The sequence below is a fragment of the Arvicola amphibius genome, chromosome 12 (genome assembly GCF_903992535.2).
Source record: "Arvicola amphibius chromosome 12, mArvAmp1.2, whole genome shotgun sequence".
In the NCBI taxonomy this organism is placed as follows: Eukaryota; Metazoa; Chordata; class Mammalia; order Rodentia; family Cricetidae; genus Arvicola; species Arvicola amphibius.
Genome location: NC_052058.2, coordinates 54,767 through 77,056, shown reverse-complemented (window position 1 = coordinate 77,056; position 22,290 = coordinate 54,767). Strand labels below are relative to the sequence as shown.

General features: G+C 40.1%; 1 long non-coding RNA gene across 1 annotated transcript in view; it reads left to right on the top strand.

Moving 5' to 3' along the window:
* The first annotated feature begins 1,492 nt into the window (after positions 1-1,492).
* Positions 1,493-22,290, top strand: part of LOC119827285 — a 40,730-nt gene continuing 19,932 nt past the window's right edge. Inside the window, exon 1 of the long non-coding RNA XR_005287581.1 lies at positions 1,493-1,589. This is a non-coding gene — a long non-coding RNA (uncharacterized LOC119827285). The remainder of the gene's footprint in view (positions 1,590-22,290) is intronic.

Below are 22,290 nucleotides of genomic sequence, written 5' to 3'. Positions count from 1 at the left end.
TTAATGTAAATCTCCAGTCAATCTTGGACATGTCTTTCTGTAGATTAGCAGCCAGTGCTGGGAATGTTGTGCTGTGTCCCTTCTGCTCACCTGGTTCTGTCACTCAGACCTCACTAACCAACCAGAGCCTCCACCAGACCCACCAGTCAAATGGGAGGGTTCTTCCGGGAGCCAGGCTTCCGGTTTAGCGCTTACAGAAGAAATCACATTCTCTCTCATGCACTGTGCCTTGGGCTCCCTTGCGTTGAGATAGTTTGTTAGCTCAGCAGCTGCACAATGTTGAGTGGTTGCTCTCCACAGATGGGAGGAGCAGTGTGCCAAGGTGAGTAAGGGGCCAACGTCCCTAGGTGGGGAGGAGTGACCGGCCGTGGTGCATATGTCTGCTCTCCCCACATGCAGAGGAGTGACTGGGCTTGGCGGGTGAGGGGCCGCTGTTCCCAAACTAGGTGGAGTGGCCTGCTGAGGCTCATGGCTGTTGTGGTACATCCTCCCCTAGCTGGGTGGGAGGCAGTGGACAAACACAGAGTTTAGTGTGTTCCTGTCCTGTCCTAAGTAGTCCTAAGTGATCCTTGCAACACCCTGCTGGCAGTCTCTGAATAACTTCACTTCCTGGGCTGAGTGCACAGAGCAGAGCATTGGGAACTGCAAATGGTCATGCCTGTAGTGCTTATGTTGTCACATTTGGAGAGATATCACCAAACTATCAAAACTTGGAGACTAGTGGTCTCTCCAGTATCTTCAGAAGTTCTGCACTTTTAATATTTAGGTTTTGGATTGTCTGTAGTTAATTTTGTGGAGCTTGTAAATCGTTTCTCCTGTATAGAGTACTACTCCAGTGCTATACTGCAATGTAGGAGAGCATGATTGATAATAGAGTTAATGGTACAAGGATTTACCAATTCTCTAATATTTTGAGGAAGTGCAGAACTTCTACAAAATACTTGAAACTAGGCCTCTTTGACTTTGGCAACTTGCCTAGGCATTGAGAGGTTTCTCTAAGGTCCTGATGTATAGAGCAACAACAGAGTTCTGTCTCTAATCTTGGGAATATGCTTGGGAAAGCTGGTAAACATGTGGAGACAGGGCCTTTGCAAAAGGGTTGTTTCTGATCCTTAGAAACGAAGACTTTTCACAAAAGGGTGGAAACTGTGTTTATCGGTTTCAACTCCACTGTGGACTTTGTTTATGATCTTGAGTTACCCAATGTTCCTCTCTGCCAACGTTGTCTGATTACCCTATTTTTGAATTTTTTTGTATACTTCCTTTGAAAACAGAACCCATTGATTTACATTAGCAAGAGACTTGCTGTTGAATTTTGCATACATCTCCAGCCAATCTGGGATAGGTCTCTCTTTAGGTTAGTTGCCAGTGCTGGGAATGCTGTGCTGTGTCCCTTCTGCTTACCTGGCCCTATCACTCAGACCTCACTATCCAATCAGAGCTTCCAGCAGACTCACCAGTCAAATGGGAGGGTTCTTCCGGGAGCCAGGCTTCCGGTTTAGCGCTTACAGAAGAAATCGCAGTCTCATGCACTGTGCCTTGGGCTCCCATGTGGGGAGATAGCGGGTCAGCTCAGCAGCTGCAGCATGGTGAGTGTGGGGTTGCTCTCCACAGTTGGGAGGTGTGGTGGGCCAAGGTGTGTAAGAAGCTGCTGTCACCACGTGTGGAGGAGTGGCTGGGCTTGGCAAGTGAGGGACAGCTGTCCTTAAACTAAGTGGAGCGGCCTGCTGAGGCTTGGTGCTGTTGTGGTGCGTCCTCCCCTGGCTGCGTGGGAGGCAGTGTGTTGGGAGCAGTGAGACCCCAGATCCTGAATTTCTTGTAATCCCCTGATCTGAGTGCCTACAGCTTCTCTGAGCATGAGACATTCAGGAGTTCTTGATGGCAGAAGAGTGGTTTCTGGTGGGTTTTTTTGGGGGGCGTGGCTATCTCTATATAATCTGCCCATGAACACAATAAAGGGGCATTCTTGCAGAATTCAAGGATGACTCGTGTCTCTGTCTCTGTCTCTGTCTGTGTTTGTGTATTTTAACCTCCTGCCCCTTGCCCAAAACTCAGTAACAAGGTTCAGGTGCACAGGAAAGGGAACGCTGAGAGGTCGCCCTTGGAAGTCCTGCCGAGAGAGGTAAACAGACAACATCGTTCCTGGCCGACGGAGACATGTTGAGGAGTAAAGATGGGAGGTATCTTTTCTTGGTTCAGAATAGAGTCAGACGATAGGGAAGAGTTTGATGATTTAGAGCTAGTGGAGGAGAGTGAGGAGGATTCATCAGAAGAAGAAGAGATTATATGTAAAGAATTAAAAAATCTCTTTAAAAAGCTGAGAAAACGTAGAGTAAAAAAAGACTCACATCCAACTCCCTTGGCCCCACCGGGTTATAATAATGAAGGTTGGTGGTCTTATTTGAGTAGGGGCTGTCTGAACCAGTGTTGGGAGTTCTGTGTGTCAGTCTGTCACTGCGTCTGAGTTCTCAACCTCCAGCACCTTTCCTGAAAGCTCTCAAACTGAGGTCTAGCACATAGATTGCAGACCGGGGCCGAGATTTCAGCAGCAGTGGAAAAACACAGAGTTTAGTGTGTTCCTGCCTTGTCCTAAGTAGTCCTAAGTGATCCTTGCAACACCCTGTTGGCAGTCTCTGAATAACTTCACTGCCTGGGCTGTGTCTGCATAGAGCAGAGCATTGGGAGCCACAAATGGTGGTGCCTGTAGTGCTTATGTTGTCGCATGTGGAGAGATATCACCAAATTTTCCAAACTAGGAGACTACTGGTCTCTCCAGTATCTTCAGAAGTTCTGCACTTTTAACATTTAGGTTTACCATCCATCTCTAGTTAATTTCAGGGAGCTCATAAATGGTTTCTCCTGTGTAGAGTATCACTCCACTGCTAAACTGTGAAGTAGGAGAGCATAATTGATAATAGAATTAATGGTATAAGAATTTACCAGTTCTTAAGAAACATGAAATCACACAAAGTAGAATTTAAGTAAGGGAGGACTGTATCTCAAATTCCCCAAAGTAGTAATCTAACCATGCCTGTTATAGATTAGTATCATGAGAGGCAAATGTTTGTTCATCATGATCAATAAGCCATTAAGGTACATTGATTGGGCACAGTGTTTGAATTTCTGTGTAATTTCCCATCATACATTAATTCCTTGCATGTGAATAAAGACAGACACACCAGTGGGTGTACAGTTTAGGGAGGAGAGCTTGAACTACTACATATTTACTTTCCCATTAGTGAAATCTCCCATGCAGATATATTCAATCCTGTTTGACACATTTAAATCAGCGCCAATGTTTGAGACACAGGCCATTGATTGTAACTCAATATTTTAGCATACAGCACTCAGCGGCTAACATTTTACACGGGATAAAGTCATACATTCTCTTACTAATGGCATTCTCCCTACCAGGGAAGTGCCTACTTTGTTTCAAAGTCAGTATAACTAACTGTTCAATTATTTTCATCATTTTAAGAAGTCAACTATTGGTTATCATTTTAGATTTCACTTTCTCCAAAGGCATTACTGGTATAATCTTTTTGTTTCTATTTTCCTATGTTTCTCATGTTTTGAATTTCATTTCATTTTTAAGTGTTGTTTATTTATTCATCTTTTTATGTATATCAGTTTTGAGCAGTGATTCTCAACCTGGTGAGTCATGACTCCTTTTCGGGTAATAAATGAACCTATCACAGGACTGGTCTAATACCATCAGATAGTACAGATATTTATATTATAATTCATAACCAGCAAAATATAGTTATGAAGTAGTAGTGAACTTAGTTTAATAGGTGGGGAGATCACTACATCATGAGTAACTGTATTAAAGAGGTGCAGAACCAGGAAGGTTGAGAAAAACTGGTTTAGATTAATGTCTCCTGTAGCTCAGGCTTGCATCATACTATGTTACTGAGAATTGCTACCTAGAGCTGGAAAGACAGTCCAGGAACTCCTACCATTCTGGCCCTTGAGTGGTCTGTGTGAAGGAGAAATAGATCATTAAATGAGTATCCTCCAGCTTCTCTAGATTTTATTGTGAATTTACAAGTGAAGTGGGACCTGTGTAAGAATTGAGTTCACTGACCAATTGTAATGCCAATGTCATCACAACAGACAAAGGATGGGCAAGAAGGATGGTAAAAGTTTTCTTGCTGTAACAGTAGTTGACATTAGCAGTGAGTAGTGAGGTAAACAATTTTAGATGTTCCAAAAATTTGCTTACTGGCCATTTCATGGGTCCACATACCATGCATACAAGAATCTATAAAGAACTGAACTTATCATTAAACCAAATTACTGTAGTTTTGCTGATGTGAAATTATCTGTTGCTTGAGTTTTTGTTGGTGAAGTTAGCTTCCTTGGATTGGAATTTTCCTTCTAGTACTTTCTGTAAGGCTGTGTTTTTGGATATGTATTATTTAAATGCAGTTTTGTCATGGAATATTTTGTTTTCTCCATCGATGGTGATCAAAAGGTTTGCTGGGTATAGATATTTCTGCTTGCATCTGTGGTCTCTTAGTGTCTGCAGCACATTTGTCCAGGACCTTCTGGCTTTCTTGGTTTCCATTGAGAAGTCTAGTGTAATTCTCATATACCTTTATATGTGACTTAATCTTTTTCCTTTGCAGCTCATAATATTCTTTCTTTATATGTTTTGTGTTTTAATTATTATATGGTGAGGGCAATTTTTTTGATCCAGTCTATCTTGTGCTCTATAAGTTTCTTCTACCTTTTAAGGGATATCCTTCTTTAAGTTGGGAAAGTTTTCTTGTATGATTATGTTGAATATATTTTTTGTCTTTGAGCTGGAGTTCTTCTTCTATCCCCATTATTGTTAGGTTTGGTCTTTTGATGTTTTCACAGATTTCCTGGATGTTTTGTGTTAAGAATTTTGTTATATATAATGTTTTCTTTGGCTGGTGAATTTATTTTATCTAGCTATTTTCAATCCCTGAGGTTTTCTCTTCATTTTTTCTATTCTGTTGGTTATACTTCCCTCTGTAGTTTCTGTTCATTTATCTAGATTTTCCATATCCAGAGTTTCCTTGGTTTTTGTATTGCCTCTATTACAGTCTTTCAGTCTTGCACCATTTTCTTCAACTTTCTTCAAAATCCAGTTTGATTGTTTTTTCTATGTTTTCTTGAGTTTCTTTGAGGGATTTATTAATTTCTTCCCTTTTTTATTGTTTTTTTTTCTCTATTTTTAAAGGTAGTTTTTCATTTCATTTTAAAGTTCTCTATCCTCTTCATGAAGTTATGTTTAAAATAATTTTCTTTTTTTATTTGTTTAGCATGATCTGTGATTACTGGGTTCTGATGTTACCATATGGTTTATTAGGTTGTTGGATAAATTCTTGTATTGGAGCCTACCCATCTTTTCCTTCATTTGATGCTGGCAGTGTCTTTGCATCTTGGTCCAATTCTTACAGTGGCTGTCTGAGTCTTTGGTAACTGTTCTTGGTCTGTTCTGTGTCTCAGGAAGCCACTGAGGTCTCTTTTAGCCTACTCTCTTGCTCTGTTCTCCTGGGTTTCTCTCATTGCTTGTGCTTTAGAGTTCTTCTCTTGGTCCTCTCAGTAGGAACCTCTCTTGCTGGGTGTCTAGATAACCTGCCTCAGGTTGGTGAGGACCCCTGCTGGGTTGCTGGTCACTCACCTCTTGGTTTTCTCATTATTGTAGCAAGCTGTATTTCTGAGTTCCACTGAAGTTGCAGGATAGGTGAATTTGGGTGCAGTATGGTGTTTGTTGTTTGTGGGGGTCCAGTGAATGGGAGTGGGTCCAGCCTATCTGCAGGAAACTCTCCTGTTGACCGGCTAGAGAAACTGAGGCAGTCGGTGTAGAAGTCCAGGGTTTTGCCTCACTATGGAGGGCCTATAGAGTGGGGTGTCATACCTGGTGGCTGGTCATTCACCTCTTGGTTCTCTCTGTATTGGAGCAAGGTATGTTCCGAGGTTAGGGTTAGGGGCCCAAAAACTCCATAAAACGAGGGCAAAGTACAAAAATAATCAGGAGGGAAACTCACAATAAAATACTTTAAAAGATGGTTGATCATTTAACCAAAGTCAAAATAATGAGTTTTTCTCCAATGTGGTAAATAAGCATCTATTGGAACCCATAAGCTCACATGTCACATGAACCCCAGGTTGAGTTTTTACCTCCTGTGAAGGAGAGGAAAGGAACTTGTAGGCATGAAATCTGACTTATCTGAATGGAATCATATTGTGCTTCCCTGATGCCTACAAAATCTCTAGTTAGGAGTTTTGAATGGTGTTGAGCAGATGACATCCAGGTTGTGGGAAGATCCTGAGACTCGAACTGAAATTATTGTAATGCTAAGTTAATAAGATACATGGAGCTGTGGTTGAAAGAATCATTATGGACAGAGCTTTGCAAAAGCCCAAGGATTAAATGCCAAAGAGCAGGGCATAGGGTGCACTTAAGTAAATTGGCATCATCTGTGCTCTGTATCCACTCTACTATGGTGGGTCATCCTCCTCCAGGTCTTCCACTATTTACTCTTTTGCAGCTCATGTAACTGTCAGTGACAGTACCCTACAGCCCCCATTTTGCAGTCTCCAAGGCAACATAAAGCTCTTTAGTCTCCATCCCATCAATCCCCAATAATTGTCTGCCTGCCAAGAATAAGGATATTCTAAAATACATTTAAATTTCTCCCTTTGGCTAACAACTAGTGAAATAATAGACACTATGAAATTTGAGTTTCCCTGGGAATTTCACTGTGGGAAAAGAATGACTCCTCCAGGTGAGACCATGTCTACTGAAGAAACATTAACTCCTTATCTGACCACCTTATAGGAGAGACAGGAGATCCGGTCTGGGGAAGGTTTTAGAGATGGGAAAACTCATTATATGACTTAGTTATATTAACTTAGATGTGTATATCCCTTGTCATCTATCTCAACCTCTTTGGACCCCAAGGATAAATTAATCACCTTATATCTTCATCACTGTTCCAAATTAGTCACACCAAAAATTATCATGTTTATTAGTTTTATTAATAATTTGTTCTTTTTTCTTTTCTATATTTTTATCTTAAATAATAGCCTCATTATGAATCTCTGGCTGTCTTGGAACTCCATATATAGACTAGGATCTTGTAGAAAATCAGAGAAATTTGACCAATTTATCTCCAATGTACCTGGATTACAGTTGGGCACATCATAGACAACTAAATTAATACATTTTTGTTGTTTAAGACAGGGTTTCTCTGTGTAGCTTTGGCTGTGCTTCAACTAGCTTTGTAGACCAGGCGACCTTGAGTTTAAAGAGACCTACCTTTCTCACACTATGTAGTTTAGAATGGTTTTGAACACCTAATCCCGTCTCTGTTGTTCAGTGCTGGAAAGAAACTCTTGCAACTGCTTCAAGGCTGGGCCTTAAATGGTTAGTGAGAAGGAAAATAGATGAGTGTCTTCCAACTAATCTGGATTTTATTGTGAACTTGCAAATAAAGAGGAACTCATGTAAGAATTGAGTTCACTGACAAACTGTAAATCAGATATAGTCCCTGTACAGAGTTGTATGGGCAAGAAGGACCATGAAAGCTTTCCCCCTTAGACCATAGCTCACATAAGAAATAGGTAGTGATTCAATCAATTTTAGATGATTGCTAAATGTTCTTACTGGCCATTTCTTGCATCAACAGAGTAAGGAATCAAGAATTGTAATAAAGAATCAAACTTATAAAACCAAATTACAGTAGTTAAACTAGTCTGACCAAAATAGAAGTGGATAAAATGATATTCCCCTGATTAAAAAAACTTATTTTACAAATTTAAGATGTACAGTCTGAGATAAAATGTGTTATTAATCCTTGGTGTGCTCTAATATAAATCACTAAACTTTGGAGCACATGACCATAAACCTGCTTCACCTTTTTTGATTAATTTTCATGGATTATAATTACATCATTTACATCATCACTTTCTTGCCTCTAAGACTTTCCAGAACTTATAAAAATCATGAATTTTGCTTTAGCAAGAGTCACTGTTTGAATGTGACCTTAGTTTGGCTTCAGAATATCTGAGCTATGAGGGAAAGGGTTGATTTCACTGGTCAGTGGCCCTGTAATGGAACACACACACAAGGGACAGCATATTTTGGAAGAGGAACAGGAAGTGCTCTGAGAGAGTGGAAGAATTTCTACTAAAATACCAACTTTCCAGACTAGAGCCCCGCATTCCCCTAGGGTGGAATGGCAGAGCTGAGAAGAGCTGTGCTGGCTTAGTCATTTGATTTCTGTACATCTAGTAGGGAAACTGCTACTGTCTTGAGGCTCAGCTGGGCAGTTCTAGCAATGAGGGACTCTGGGCAAGCCTAGCAATCAGGAGCACCAGTTGGAAGTAGATTGTGAGCCATATGGCAGCCAATAGGGAGCCATGAGTGTTAGCTTTTTTGTTATTCTGAATTGTATAGTTCATTTCTACCTCCAGTTCTTATTTCACATCCCTCTGAAGAGGTAACACTAACTACCATTATGTGGTTGAAGCAATGACTTGATCTAGTTTCTTCAAGTTGAATTTGGCTTATCAGGTGGTAGTACTGTGATACCTTTCCAAAGCATCTCTCTTAAAGACCAAACTCTCAGATGTAGACAGAAAAGGAATTCCTTTACTCTTGTCTGGAAAACACTAAAATGTCCAAAGTCCATAAGACATTCTTGAGGGGCTCACAATAGCTCCCATCTGTTAGAAATGCCCATTTAACTTCTACAGTTGGTTTCCAGAGTGATGAGCCCACAACCAACTTTCATACCCTTTTATACCTGTTTTATCGGCCAAAAGTTAGCATGATGCCCTTCCCATAGGGAGAGAAGAGGTATTTAGCATCATATAATTTGGAGGTTAAAAGAAATATGGGCCTGTCCCTCTTTGCTGTGTGCAGGTGCTCCAGGAGCCAAGGTCTGATATCTCATATTTGGACAACATCTTTTTATTGAGAAGAAAATATTAGTGAGGTTTGCTATCTAAATAGGATCTCATGTAGACTTACATCTAATATTTGTGGTGTTTGAACCCTTGTGTTGTTACCAATTCTCTTATCCTTTGATTAAACATTCTTCTTGAGTACTAAAGACCAATGCATGTGGCAAAAATTAATCTTTCTTTCTGAGATGTCAAGGCCAGTTGAGTAGCTAGTCTTCAGAGGTCACTTGTGCTTGGAAGGAATCACAGACTCTTCAAGTCTCTCTTTAATCAGTTATCCTTCAATGTGAGGATATGTCAAAAGCTTTGCTTTATGTACTCCAGCTCATCCTTAAAACCACTAGTTCATATATCATTAGGGTGAATTGCATACAGTTGCCTGGTGAAGATGCTGTATACTCAGATCGAATACACATACTTTCTTTCATGATGAAATATCAACAGTCAGCAAACCTGGTAGTGGTCATCCTTTGTAAGCAGGCATAGTTGATCACAAGAAGGTGCCAACTGTTCGTCTTTAGATAGTGCTGAGAAACAACAAATAAAAGAAAGATGAATAGAAACTGTTTAAGACAATGTAATAAATCAATAATTTCCTAGGTCCAAACTGTTCAACTAAATCTTGGATAAAACACAAAACATCCTTCACATTATACATGGCATCACTACTGTAACCATATTTACAGATTTACATCCTCTCTGAGTTTAGCAACCTGCCTAGGCTTTGGGAGGTTTCTCCAAGGCCCTGATGTATAGAGCAATAACAGAGCTCTGTCTCTAATCTTGGGAATATGCTTGGGATAGCTGGTAAAGATGTGGGGCCAGGGCCTTTGGAAAAGGGTTGTTTCCTATCACAGATCCTAGGACTTTTCACAGAAGGGCAGAAAATGTGGTTATCAGTCCCGACACCACTGTGGATGTTGTTTATAATTTTCTTGAGTTACCCAATGTTCCTCTAGTGCAACATTGTCTGATTAGCCTCTTTCTGAACTTGTATACTTCCTTTTCAAACCGATTTACATTAGCAAGAGACTTGCTGTTAAATTCTAATTAGCCACCAGTGCTGTGAATGCTGCAGTGTGTCCCTTCTGCTTACCTGGTTCTGTCCCTTTGACCTCACTAGCCAATCAGAGTCTCCAGCAGACCCACCAGGCAAATGGGAGGGTTCTTTTTGGAACCAGGCTTCTGGTTTATTGCCTCCAGTTTAGCTCTTCTTGAAGAAATCATAGTTTCACTTCTGCACTTTGCCTTGGGCTCCCTTGTTGGTAGAGAGTCTGTCAGCTCAGTAGCTTCACCATGGTGAGTGAGGGATTGCTCTCCACAGACAGGAGGAATGATGGGCCAAGGTGAGTAAGGGACCCATGTCTCCTGGCAGGGAAGAGGGACCTGCCTTTGTATGCGGGAGTGGTGGTGGGGTCACTGTCCCCATGTGTGGAGGAGTGGCTGGGCTTGGCAGGTAAGGGGTCCCTGTCCCGAAACTAGATGGAGCTTATTGCTGAGGCTAGCGGCTGGTGTGGTGGGTCCTCTCCTGCCTGGGTGGGAGCCAGTGGACAGACACAGAGTTTATTGTCTTCCTGCCTCTTTCTGCCTTATCCTAAGTAGTTTTAAGTGATCCCTGCTGGCAGCCTTTGAGTACCTTCAAGGCCTGGGCTGTGTCTGCACCGAGCAGAGCTTTAGTAGCCAAAAATGTTGGTTCATGTAGTGCTTATATTGTCGCATGTAGAGAGATATCACCAAATATTCCAAACTCGGAGACTACTGGTCTCTTCTGGGTTTTCAGAAATTCTGCACTGTTAACATTTATGTTTATTATCCGTCTGTAGTTAATTTTGTGGGGCTTGTAAAAGGTTTCTACTGTGTAGAGTAGCAATCTGCTGCTAAACTGTGTTGTAGAAGAGTAGAATTTATTATAGAATTAATGGTCTAAGGATTTACCAGTTCTTAGGAGACATTAGGTCACACAAAGTAGAATTTAAGTAAGGGAGGACCGCATCCCAGATACCCCAAAGATAAGTAGTATGCAAACCATGCTGGTTAGAGATTAGTATCATGAGATTCAATTGTTTGTTTACCAGGATTAATCAGCCATTAAGGTACATTCCTATAACAAAGAGACAACCATGATTTACAACCAGCCAAAAGACCCATCAATGGCCTCTAACATTCTGCTGAAGGGGCCATTACAGGGTCACAACCTGTGGACCATAAAAGTATAATAATTCTAGAACAGCTACATTTTTCAGCTTTTACAAAAGCAATTCAGAGTCAATGTCCCCTATAGTGGTTGAGGTGGACTTGTTTCCTGTCTGTAGCCCCGCACAGCATTACTCTTGCTGCACCACAGAGCTCTAAAATTACCAGTTTTAGTTATATTGTAGGTGGTCCATTGAAATAACAATAAAATGATTTGTGTGTGGAGCATGGCTTCTCACTTCAGACCAGAAGAGTAGAAACAGTGTATTTTGTACACTGCAGGTGTAAACACACTGGACAATAGCTAGATCATAGACTAAAGTTTAAGGCCATGGACTGCGGGTGTTACCATAACAAAGAAGGACCTGATGGGGCACAGTGTGTGACTTCCTGTGTAATTTCTCATGATACATTATTTTCTTCCATGTTAATAAAGACGGACACTGGTGGGTGTATAGTTTAGGGAGGAGAACTTGAACTCCTAAGTATCCATTTTCCAATTAGTAAACTCTCCCATGCAGATATGTTCAATCTAGGTTGACACAGTTAATCAGCTCAGATGTTTGAGATGCAGGCCATTGACTGTAACTCCATGTGTCAGCTTCGAACACTCAGCAGCTAACATTTTACCTGGGATAAAGTCATGCATTCTTTTATTAATGGCATTCTCCCTACCAGGGAAGTACCTACTCTGTTTCAAAGTCAGTATAACTAAATTTTCAATTACTTTCATCATTTTTAGAAGTCAACTATTGTTTATCAGTTTTTATATTTTGTTTTCTTCAAAGGCATTATTTTATAATCTCTTTGTTTCTATTTTCCAATGTTTCCCAGTTTTTTAATTATCAGTTTAGATCAGTGGTTCTCAACCTGGTAAGTCATGATTCCTTTTGGAGTGATCAAATGAACCTATCACAGGACTGGCCTAAGATCATCAGAAAGTACAGAAATTTATATTATAATTCAAAACAGTAGCAAAATATATTTATAAAATAGCAGCAAAAATAATTTTATAGGGGGGTTGACTACATCATGAGTAACTGTATTAAAGGGTCATAGCCCTAGGAAGATTGAGAACAACTGGTTTAGATTAATGTCTCCTGTAGCTCAGGCTTACATCATACTGTGTAACTGTGAATTGATGTGAATACCTAATCCTGCCTTTGCTATCCAGTGCTGCAAAGACAGTCTGCAATTCCTACCAAGCTGGGCCTTGACTGTTCTGTGTGAAGGAGGAATGGGTTAAAGAAAGATGTGAGAATTAGCCAATAAGAAGATGAAACTAATGGGCCAGACAGTGTTTAATTGAATACATTTTGTGTGCTGTTATTTTGGGTATAAAGCCAGCCATGCATGAGCTGTGCTGAATACAGCCCACTGCTCCCTTCTACAGTTGAGTGTCTGGGAGACTGTGAGCTTGTGATAGTGGTGGCTTATGCTATGTATTTGAGAATTTCTTTAAACACCTAATCCTGCCTTTGCTGTCCAGTGCTGGGTAGATAGTCCTATAACTTCTTTAGGACTGAACTTTGACTGGTCAGTAAAAAGGAAAAATAAACCAGCTGATGAGTGACCTCCAGTTTCTCTGACTTTTATTTTGTGATTATAGTCGAAGAGGGATCTGTACAAGATTTGAATACATAGACCAAGCTTGAAGCTGATAGATTCACAGTGCAGAAAGGGAGAGACAGGACAGTGGTTGAGAACTTTCCTACTTCAATGTGGAATAGTCAATCAATTTTAGATGCTCCATAAATGTCCTGATGGTTACTTCTTGGTGTCCACAGACCAGGCAATCAATAATCTGGATAAAGAACTGAACTTATCATGAAATCAAATTGCTATAGTTACAGTAGTTCAACCAAATAGATCAGAGTGAAATGTTGTGGGCCTGCCTAACAGGACTGTTATTTTACTGGTTTTAGATATACATCCTGAGGTAAAAGATTTGAGATATTTTTGATGTGCTCTAATATAAAGCCCTAGTTTCTGGAACACCTGGCCGTAAAGCCTGTTTCAACTTTTTAAAATAATTTTTTGAAATTATAACTATATCATATCCATATTCTCTTTCCAATCCTCAAGTCTTACCATGACCCCTCAGTGTCTTTTAATTCATGTACTACTTTTCTTTTTTTGACAGTTCATTTAAAACAGTTTATTGGGTTTGTTTGGAGATAAAACATATTTTCTAATTCAGAATTTAGTACAAATTCTGTGGTATGCTCTTGAATTTTATCACAATTGAACATACATTATAAATCTATACTAGTTCATTCTAAGAAATTTAAAATTCTTTCACTAAATTATATTTGATGTATGACTAGTCACTCTGGAAGTTAAATATCTACATGAATTTTTTTTATTTTTATTAAAAAATCTCTGTCTCCCCCCTCCCCGCTCTATTAGGTCCAGGAAGGTGAGTATCCAAAACAAAGAGACAACCATGATTTACAACCAGCCAAAAGACTCATTTCCCCATCAATGGCCTCTAACATGCTGCTGAAGGGGCCATTACAGGGTCACAACCTGTGGGCCATGAAAGTATAATAATTTTAGAATAGCAGCATTTTTCAGCTTTTAGAAAAGCAAATTAGAGTCAGTGTCCCCTATACTGGTTGAGGTGGACTTGTTTCCTGTCTGTAGCCCCACACAACATTACCCTTGCTGTACCACAGTTATAAAATTACCAGTTTGAGTTATATTGTGGGGTGTCCATTGCAATAACTGAAGCGGCGAAGATTGGAAATAACCAAAAATAGTCCTTTTATAATTACTCAATTTTAATATAAGGGGAGACAAGGGAACTTACAGAACCAAGGGTCCAGCGAAGCCGAAGGTGAGCGCGCGCAGGGCAGCGCAAAGGAACGGGGCACCTTCCGGCTCCCCAATCCTATTTAAGGGGAATGCTACCCCGCTGGAGCAGCCACGCCCCTGAACGCAGGGATTGGGCCAGCTGCCCCAACAAATAACAATAAAAGGATTGGTGTGAGGAGCATGGCTTCCCCCTCAGAACAAAAGAGTAGGAACAGTGTACTGTGTACACTACAGGGGTAAACACACATGGACAATTGCTAGATCTTAGACTGAAGTTTAAGGCCATGGACTGTAGGGTTACCATAACAAAGAAGGACCTGATGGGGCATAGTGTGTGACTTTCTGTGGAATTTCCTATTATACATTATTTTCTTCCATGTGAATGAAGACAGACACTGGTGGGTGTACAGTTTAGTGAGGATAACTTGAACTCCTAAGTATTCATTTTCCAATTAGTGAGCTCTCCCATGCAAATATGTTCAATCTTGGTTGACACATTTAATCAGCTCATGTGCTTGAGACACAGGCCATTGGCTGTAACTCCATGTTTAAGCTTAGAGCACTCAGCAGCTAACATTTTTCATGGGACAAAGTCATTTTTTCTCTCACTAATGGCATTCTCCCTACCAGGGAAGTACCTACTCTGTTTCAAAGTTAGTATAACTAAGTGTCCAATTATTTTTATTGTTTTTAGAATTGAAATATTGTTATCAGTTTTCAGATTTCACTTTATTCAATGGCAGTATTGCTATAATCTTTGTTTCTATTTTCCAATGTTTCCCAGTTTTTGAATTTAATTCCATTTGTAAGTGCTGTTTATTTATTCATCTATTTATTTTTATCAGCTTAGAGCAGTGATTCTCAAACTTGGTGGGTCATGACTCATTTTGGGGGATCAAATGAACCTATCACGGGACTGGGCTAAAACCATCAGAAAGTACAGATATTTATATTATAATTCATAACTAGCAAAAATACATTCATGAAGTAGTATTGAACATAGTTTTACAGGTGGGGAGATCACTACATCAAGAGTAACTGTATTAAAGGGTCCTAGCAATAGGAAGATTGAGAACAACTGGTGTAGATTAATGTGTCCTCTAGCTCAGGCTTGCATCATACTATGTAACTGAGAATTGCTGTGAACACCTAATCCTGCCCCTGCTACCCAGTGCTGCAAAGACAGTCCTGCAGCTCCTATCAGGCTGGACCTTGACTGGTCTGTGTGAAGGAGGAATAGATCAGTGAATGAGTCTCCTCCAATTTCTGTAGATTTTATTTTGAATTTACAAGTGAAGTGGAATCTATGTAAGAATTGAGTTCACTGACCAAGTGTAAAGCGAGTGTAGTCACAATAGACAAAGGATGGCCATGAAGGAGGGTAAAAACTTTCTTGCTGTGACAGTAGTTGACATTAGCAGTACGTAGTGAGGTAATCAATTTTATATTTTCCATAAATGTCCTGTCTGGCCATTTCATGGGTCCACATACCATGCATACAAGAATCTATATAAATCACTTATCATTAAACCAAATTACTGTAGTTACAGTAGTTCAAGTAAAATAGAAGAGCTGAATAAAATGGTGTATCCCTGCCTCCCATGATTTATTTTTCAGGTTTAAGATGTATACTCTGAGAGAAATGATGGTAGTAATACTTTATTTGCTTTAATACAAATCCATAGTCTCTGGAACACATGACCATAAAGCCTGTTTCAACTTTTGAACAGAATTTTTCAGGATCATAAATACATTATTTCCACTATTTTCTGCCTTCAAGCCCTGTCATATACCCTTCATTGTGTTCTAATTCATGGCTTCTTTTTGTTTAACAGCAATTACTGTTTGAATGTGACCTGTGTTTGATTGCAGGACTTCCCAGCTATGAAGTAAAGGGTTGGCTACACTGGAGCAGGTTGGCTGAGCTGTCAGGGCTGCTTGTACAGGGATGAACCATGAACCAGATAGTTTTCTGTTGTTCTTTGTCGTGACCTCGGAAGTGTCCCTTGGCCTCTGACCTTTGTTGAGTATTGGGGAGATTGTGATATTGTTGCCTTGTGCTATATAATTGAGAATTTCTTTAAACACCTCATACTGCCTCTGCTGCCCAGTGCTGGGTAGATATTCCTACAATTTCTTCAGGACTGGGCTTTGACTGGTCAGTAAAAAGGAAAAATGAACCAGCTAATGAGTGACATCCAGTCTCTCTGACTTTCAGTGTGTGATTTTAGATGAAGAGAGATCTGTGCAAGAATTGAGTACATAGACCAAGCTTGAAGCTGGTAGATTCACAGTGCAGATAGGGAGAGACAGGACAGTGGTTTAGAACTTTCCTACTTCAACAGTAGTTGAGATTAGCAATATGAAGCTAGGTAATCAATTTTAGATGCTCAATAAATGTCCTGATGGTCATTTCTTGATGTCCACAGACCAGGCAATCAAGAATCTGGACGGACCTTATTATGAAACCAAATTGCTATAGTTGCCCAAGCCCTACCATGACTCCTCAGTGTCTTCTAATTCATGGCCTGCTTTTCTTTAACAACAGTTGTGACTGTGACTTGTGTTTGGCTGCAGGATATCCTAGGTAAGAGGCGATGGATTGGCTGCACTGTACATGGAGCATATGATGGGATGTCTACATAAAGGACCCTGTGCTTCGGATGAGCAACAGGATATGCTCTCAGATATACTAACTTTCTAGACTAGGGCCCTGTGCATTGGACTGGAATGGCATAGCAGAAATTTTTGTGATATCTGAGTAATTTGATCTCTGATCACCCAGTAGGGGAACTGAAAATATTCTGAGGCCCAGCTGGGTGGCATTAGCCAGTGAGGGACTCTGGGAAGGCTTAGCAAGCAGGAATAATATTTGTAGCTAGCTTACAGGTGGTTCTTTCCAGGATTCTTCTCTGCTTGTGTTGTAATGAGTTTTAAGGAAGACCACTAGCTATGCCATGGTGCATGCAGGGTGTTCAGAGACGATCTCTTGAGCTGTCAGTTCTGCTGGGATTTGAATGGACTATGAACCAGGCTATGTTTTTGTTGGTCTATGTATTGACCTGGCCAGTGGTCCTTGTCCTCTGAGTCTCCCAGTGTATGAATTTTCTGGGAAGAGAAATAATGCAGCTCTAGTATGGTATGATATTATGCTTGTAATATCATTGTCTAATGTACACATAGGGGCATGCTTTTGGTGTTCAGTGGGAAGAAGGATTGGAAAACTATTGGTGTGGTTTCTAGAATTTCTGAGTATTGCATTCCACTTTCAAGTTTGTAATATAAATGTTTCAAATAATTTAAAAGGTGGTAGAACAATGGTAGTGTTGATTTTCTTTTGGCAATACATGATTAGAATGTTTCTAACTTTTGGTATCACCAACCACAATGATATGATTCAGTGATGTTTAGTTTCAGAGGATGAAAGGAGCTACCAAGGTTTCTCAGGTGTGGATAGTGTTGGGCAGGTAGATACGGCAGAATCTATATCTTTTGCTATAATTCTTGTGACAGGAAGCAGATTTTAAATTATTCTATTTTTCTAAATATTTATCTTAAATATTGTTCACATTCTTGATTGTTATACCTTTTTTGTAAGTTATTTTTTTTTTAGTTTTGGTTTTCTTCTGGTTTTGAACTCAGAGATCTGCCTGTGTCTGCCTCCCAAGTGCTGGGATTAAAGATGTACACCACCACTTTCCAGCAGGAAGTCTTTTCATATCAATCTGTACAATATTTTTTTTTATAATCACATTGATCACTCTTATTGTTTATATACTCTCCATTACAATACATTTCTCAGTGGACATAGTATGTAAGCCTGATAGCACTCAAGGTAAATTCCCACTTTTAAAGATGGCTTTCTCATAGCTGCATACACAGAATTTACATTTACCCAATTCTTTTCCTGGCTATGTACTCTAGCTCATTCCTAAAACCACAAGGTCACATGTCATTAGGGATGAATTGCATATATTTGCCTGGAAAATAGGCTGTGTACTCAGATGGAAGGGATACTTTCTTTCATGATGGAATATCAACAGTCAGCAAACCTGGTGGTGGTCATCCTTTGTAAGCAGCCACTGGTGATCATGGAAAAGTGCCAATTGTTTTTCTTAAGATATTGTGAGCAACAACAAATAAAACAAAACTGAATAGAAACTGTATAAGATAATGTAATAAAATTGTATTTCCTAGGTACAAACTGTTCAACTAAACCTTAGATAAAATACAAGACATTTTTCATATGATACATGGCATCACTAATATAACCATGCTTTTGAATTTTAATGTAAGTATGTAGTTGATATCAAGAAACAGCAAATATCTAACAAAATATCATGGAATTGATGTTTACAGTATCCAGTACAACACAACTAAGAAATCCCTCTTAAAACTATGATGCTCCAGGGGCTGGAGAGATGGCTCAGTGGTTAAGAGCATTGCCTGCTCTTCCAAAGGTCCTGAGTTCAATTCCCAGCAACCACATGGTGGCTCACAACCATCTGCAATGAGGTGTGGTGCCCTCTTCTGGCCTTCAGGCATACACACAGACAGAATATTGTATACATAATAAATAAATTAATTAATTAAAAAAAGATGGGGAAACTGTTTCTATTCTAAGGTATCCTCTTCAGGTTTGATAGTAATATGTATTATTAAAACAGAAATTACTGATTAAAAAAAAAACTATGATGCTCCAGCTTACTGTAGAGATTAACACAGGCAGACTCTCTATCTTTTCTATGTGTGAGAATCTCATTTTCTGTTTTCACTACAGACATGTATACACAAAAGGTAAATAAACATTTACATATTAACATCTAAATCTCTAATAGTCCTGATTAACATACTACTTGTCTTTGGGGGTATTTCAGAGGCAGCACTCCCTCAGTTAAATTCTACTTGGTGTGGCTTTACTCTCTACTAAAGCATTGGTCAGTCCTTTATGTCACCAATTCTATGAGTACTGCATGGTACATGAGATGCCATTTACAACTTCCACAAATTAACTCCAAATGGACCTTATACCTAAATGTCAAATGCTAAGTGCAGAACTTCTATGAAATACTTGAAACTATGTCTCTCTGACTTTGGCAACCTGCCTAGGCTTTGGGAGGTTCCTCTAAGGCCCTGATGTATAGAGCAACAACAGATCTCTGTCTCTAATCTCAGAAATATGCTTGGGAGAGCTTGTAAAGATGTGGGGCAAGGGCCTATGGAAAAGGGTTGTTTCAGATCCTTAGGATCCATGACTTTTCACAGAAGGGTAAAAACTGTGGTTATCAGAGCCATGCTGCGTTGGCACACGCCTTTAATCCGAGCACTTGGGAGGCAGAGGCAGGTGGATCTCTGTGAATTCGAGGCCAACCTGGGCTACAAGAGCTAGTTCTGGGACAGTCTCCAAAAGCTACAGAAGAAACCCTGTCTCGAAAAACCAAAAAAAAAAAAAAAAAAACCAAAAAAAAAAAAAACTGTGGTTATCAGTTGCAACGCCACTGTGGACTTTGTTTATAATGTTCTTGATTTACCCAAAGTTCCTCTTGTGCAACATTGTCTGATTAGCCTCTTTCTGAATTTATATACTTTCTTTTAAAACCAAACCCATTGATTTACATTAACAAGACACTTGCTGTTGAATTTTACTTATATCTCAAGCCAATCTGGGATTTGTCTGTGTTTAGATTAGCAGCCAGTGCTGGGAACACTGTGCTATATTTCTTCTGCTCACCTGGTTCTGACACTCAGACCTCAATATCCAATCAGAGCCTTCACCAGTCAAATGGGAGGGTTCATCCGGGAGCAAGGCTTCCAGTTTAGTGCTTCCTGAAGAAATCACTGTCTCTTTCATGCACTGTGTCTTGGGCTCCCTTGTGTGGAGAGAGTTTGTCAGCACGGCAGCTGCACATTGGTGAATAAATGGTTGCTCTCTACAGATGGGAGGAGCTGTGGGTCAAGGTGAGTATGGGGCCAATGTCCTCGGGTGCATAGGGGTGGCCGGCCTTGGTGCATGTGGCTGCTCTCCCCACGTGCAGAGCCGTGGCTGGGCTTGGTGGGTGAGGGTCCACTACCCCAAAGTAGGTAGAGTAGCCTGCTGAGGCTTACGGCCTGTGTGGTGCATCCTCCCCTGACTGGGTTGTAGCCAGTGGACTAACACAAGAGTTTAGTGTGTTCCTGCCTTGTCCTAAGTAGTCCTAAGTGATCCTTGCAACACTCTGCTGGCAGCCTCTGAATAACTTCACTGCCTGGGCTGTTTCTGCACAGAGCAGTGTGTTGGGAGCTGCAAATGGTGGTGCCTGTAGTGCTTATGTTGTTGCATGTGGAGAGATATCACCAAATTTTCCAAACTTGGAGACTACAGGTCTCTCCAGTATCTTCAGAAATTCTGCACTTTTAACATTTAATTTTAGGATCCTTCTGTAGTTAATTTTTTGGAGTTCGTAAATGGTTTCTCTTGTGTAGAGTATCACTCCACTGCTAAACTGTGAAGTAGGAGAGCATAATTGATAATAGAATTAATAGTATAAGAAGTTACCAGTTCTTAGGAGACATTAAGTCACACCAAGTAGAATTTAAGTGAGGGAGGGCTGCATTCCAAATTCCCCAAAGATAAGTAGTAATCTAACCATGTCTGTTAGAGATTAGTATCATGAGTTGCAAATGTTTGTTCACCAGGATAAATAAGCCATTAAGGTATATTTTTATAACAAATGAGACAACCATGATTTACAACCAGCCAAAACACCCACTTCCCAGTCAAAGACCTCGAACATGCTGCTCAAGGGGTCATGAGTGTATAATGGAATATGTACAGATAGGACCCATTTGTTTGGAGGAGGAACAGAAAGTGCTCTGGGAGATAGAAGATTTTACTAAACTTTAAATTCCATGATTATGATCTTGTTGACCATAGTGTGGAAGGACAAACCTGGAAGATTTTTGCCTTCTGAGACATTTGATCTCTGCTCATCCTGTAGGGTAACTGCTAATGTCTTGAATCCTAGCTGGGTTGTCCTAGCCAATGAGGGACTCTGGTTGGCAATCTGGAGCACCAATAGGAGGTACTTTACAGGTTCTTTCAGGATTCTCTTGTTTTGCTCTAAGGAGCTGTAAGGATGACCAGAAGTCAGTGCCAGAACCAGAATTTTCACGTCCAGTTTCTTGAGTTCTTTATCTATTTTGGAGATCAGACCTCTTTCTGATGCATGGTTGGTGAAGATCTCCCATTCAGTAGGAGGCCTTTTTGTCTTAATGAGAGTTTCCTTTGCTTTACAGAAGCTTCTCAGCTTCATGATGTCCCATTTATTCACTGTTGCTCTTGTTGACTGTGCTACTGGGGTTATACATAGGAAGTGGCATTACCCTTGCTGCACCACAGAGCTCTGAAATTACCAGTTTGAGCCATATCGTGGGGCATCCATTGGCATAACAATAAAAGGATTTGTGTGTGGAGCAAGGCTTCTCCCTCAGACCAGAAGAGTAGGAACAATGCACTGTGTACACTGCAGGGTTAAACACACTGGACAATAGCTAGATATTAGACTGAAGTTTAAGACCATGGACTGCAGGGGTTTCCATAACAAAGAAGGACCTGATGGGGCACAGTGTGTGACTTTCTGTATAATTTCCCATCATACATTATTTTCTTTCATGTGAATGAAGACAGACACCAGTGGGTGTACAGTTCAGGGAGGAGAACTTTAACTTCTAAGTATCCATTTTCCAATTAGTGAACTCTCCCATGCAGATATGTTCAGTCTTGGTTGACACAGTTAATCAGCTCAGATGTTTGAGACAGAGGCTATTGCCTGTAACTCCATGTGTCAGCTTAGAGCACTCAGCAGCTAACATTTTACATGGGACAAAGTCATGCATTCTCTTATTAATGGCATTCTCCCTACCAGGAGAAGCCTACTCTGTTTCAAAGTCAGTATAACTAAGTGTTCAGTTATCTTTATCATTTTTAGAAGTGAAATATTGTTTATCGGTTTTTAGATTTCATTTTCTTCAAATGCATTACTGCTATAATCTTTTTGTTTCTATTTTCCAATATTTCCCAAGTTTTGAATTATCAGTTTATAGCAGTGGTTCTCAACCTGGTGGGTCATGACTTTTTGGAGTGATCAAATGAACCTATCATAGGACTGGCCTAAGATTATCAGAAAGTACAGATATTTATATTATAATTCATAACAGTAGCAAAAATATAGTTATGAAGTAGCAACAAAAATAATTTTATAGGGGGGTTGACTACATCATGAGTAACTGTATTAAAGGTTCATAGCCCTAGGAAGATTGAGAACAACTGGTTTAGATTAATGTCTCCTGTAGCTC